Consider the following 2,927-nt stretch of genomic DNA (forward strand, 5'->3'; position numbering starts at 1 on the left):
ATATTGGTACATAAAATAGAAGCCAACATAGGTACATACAACATAAAGCAGGACTTAGGATAGCTATCTGCAAGATTAATTTTTGAGACCTATATCCTTTGAGAAGATGGAACCGATAGAACTACTGAAGTCACCTGAGGAAGGATTAAGATGCTCCCACTAGAAGTCCAAGAGAATGGCATGGAAAAAAGGCACTACCTAAGCTGGTAGTGAGAAGGAACATGGATAACATCTTCTGTAACCCTTCCTGGCTCAAAGAGTAAAAAGGTAAAAATGCCGGAATAAGGAATATCCGGAAAGGAACGTGAGTAAAATAAGAGCAACATGGCACGGAGTGGTGCCCACAAAGGGTCGAGATGTAACAAAGGCCTGTGACGTGGAAGAAGATGGACGCACGCTATGTAACACAGACACAGACAATGTAACAGACATGGATGACCTAACACAGAGACAAGTGGCAACTTTCCACTTAGGGACCTGAGATTCCTAGCGCAAGATGAACCAGAGGCTGATGACTCCAAAGGAAAGGAAGCCCTATGACAATAGCGTGTGTTAATGAAATGTAACTCATTAAAAGCACTCAGTGCCAAAGCAGTTGAGAAGATGCTCGAGAGGCTCAGCGAGCCTAGAAAAGGAAGTGGACGGCCGAGTGATCGTAGCTATAGCTGCAGACCCGAAGGTGAGCTCCTGGGGAGAAAGATCCGTGACGATGCCGAGTCGAGGAAGGCTGACGACGCAAAGTTCGTGACGCTGTGGAGAGGGGTCGGAACTGCCCTGCCCGGCAAAGGCTCTGATGAAGCTGAAGAGAAAGCCTCACCCTTTACTTCCAGAGGACCCATCCCGCTACAGACCTCTCCGCTAAGCTAACATGAAACGGCCCCCTGTGATACTAAAGGTTTTTCCCCTTCCCCGACCACTGGCCCCGACACTTAGCTTTCGCATGAGGAGGGGACAAAATCCATCCTTGGTTGGACGTGGATGTGGAGGCTTTCTCGATGTGTGTGCTTTGGCGCTGCCATTTCCGAGCTTTGGCTAAGAGCCTCCTCAGAGTACCTAAGACAAAACAGAAAAAGTGACTATTGTCCTCAAAACCAGTAATCCCCGGGAGTGCTATGCACCACCACCCCAGCTCACCTCAAGTCTCGCTTTGAATCCGGAAGGGGCGCAGAAGATACCTGCAAAAACAAAAGGCGCAGGCTTAGCATGCTGCTGCGTAACACTCGCCTAAGAGTCGGCCTGCCTAAACCCCGACTCACCTGCCCTCCTGTGTTCCTTGGCATGCCTAGGGCAGGGAGACAACCTGGAAAGAAACAGAGGAGAAAAGCATGCTGAGATACTGTGAAAACACAACATCCCTACCCTGACAAGGATGCCACAGCAGTACCTTAAGCTTGCACCCACCTGGCATGGGCGTGCTCGGCCAAGATAGATTGCAAAGGGGCCACCTAAAACAAAAAAAAAAACAAGTGGACATACTTAGACCAGCATCAGAAATTGAGACTACAGCAATAAAAACTGCTTCAGTATGCTACTCAATGCTCACCTGGCCCACTCAGCCTTGACTACAGCTCTCACCCTTGAATTCCTAAAAAGAGAGACAAAGAACACTACAGTGACACGTATCAATTATACTCCCTCTACAGAGGAAAGCAGTAACTAACCTGCTCGTGTGAATCCCCTCACACAGGATGGGGCCCTCTGGCCCAGATTTCATTGAACTGAATCTGAAAAAAACGTTAGGACAGGAGTCACACTGTTGCAGGACAACTTAAGACCTCCAGATGTCCTGTGTCCATCTACAAATCCCATCTAGAGTCCAACTACACCCCACATTACACATTCCAAGTCCCCGGGCCCTCTCCTATTGCACCAGGCTATGCGGCAGGGCAGAGCAGCCCCGGCACAAATGTGTGCTGACACCCGTGACACAGGACAGACAGGACGTGACAGACAACGGGGACACAACAGGAACAGAAATCCCTTGGCAAGGAAAATGGCTGCAAGGACTGAGAGCATGCAAAAGGAGATGACTGAGTTCAAACTGACGGTGAGCTGATGAGGCTCAGAGAACACTGCAGGAAGAAGATGCTAACTGAATGATTGATTCCAAGAACAGTAAAGATGGATGCCGAGGAATCCTATGGTCAGAATCCTCTGCCTGCCCTCACATTCTTTCAAGCCCTAATCCACCATAATGGATCCAGGTGGGGCACAGCTGTCCGTACAGCTCAGAACAAGACCTGACAAGACATCTGACTGGATGCTTCCAAAGAGAGAACTTTTGACTGGGGAGCTCAGACAGGTATCAGAATTGCATCTCTGGCCTGCGTGCCAGGCCAAGGAATGCAGAGATCACAGATGCTAACAATGATGCCAAGGTTTCTGACAGGCCTCTCAAAGTGCTAAGGTAAAAGACAGGAGATACACAAACAACACATAATGCACAGCAGACAAGTGACACCAGACACACCGGGACTGCTCTGCCCTGAACACCTCAGCACTGAGATCAAAAGTGAGACTTGGCTTTCATGGGGTCTAAGGGGCCACTTCATGGACACCCCCCCACCGCCAAATTGGACTCAAAAACCCCTCCCAGTAATTCCCAAACCAGCACCCTGCCTTCATCCCCTCTGTGGGTCGTAGCCCTCTACTTATCTCTCAGACATGTGGGGATGCCAGTCCGTGTCAGGTGCAAAGAAAGGCCACCTCGTCAGCTGGGAAGGTCCTGCTGTCACCGGGCTGGTGTCTCTCAGACAGCTAGAGTAAAGAGAACCAAACATCAGTGCCTGATCTTGGCACCGCATCGGCCAAAACCCCACCAGTCTGCTACTTACCGTGCTCCTAGGAAGGCCCGGCACCTGCTAACTCTGACCCTCTGCCATGGATGCAACGCATCTGCACCTGAAAGAAAGTTAGAACATGTGTCA

The 2,927-nt window shown here is 49.9% G+C and overlaps 1 long non-coding RNA gene across 1 annotated transcript; it reads right to left on the reverse strand.

The window, feature by feature from the left end:
* Positions 1 to 314: 314 nt before the first annotated feature.
* On the reverse strand, positions 315 to 1,331 carry LOC141728304 (uncharacterized). The gene is made up of 3 exons (XR_012579218.1): positions 1,257 to 1,331; positions 1,135 to 1,175; positions 315 to 1,053 (listed from the first exon to the last, which is right to left on the reverse strand). It is a non-coding gene; the product is annotated as an uncharacterized LOC141728304 (long non-coding RNA).
* Between the last annotated feature and the right edge of the window lie 1,596 nt (positions 1,332 to 2,927).

Source organism: Zonotrichia albicollis, chromosome 2 (assembly GCF_047830755.1).
Source record: "Zonotrichia albicollis isolate bZonAlb1 chromosome 2, bZonAlb1.hap1, whole genome shotgun sequence".
Lineage (NCBI taxonomy): Eukaryota > Metazoa > Chordata > Aves > Passeriformes > Passerellidae > Zonotrichia > Zonotrichia albicollis.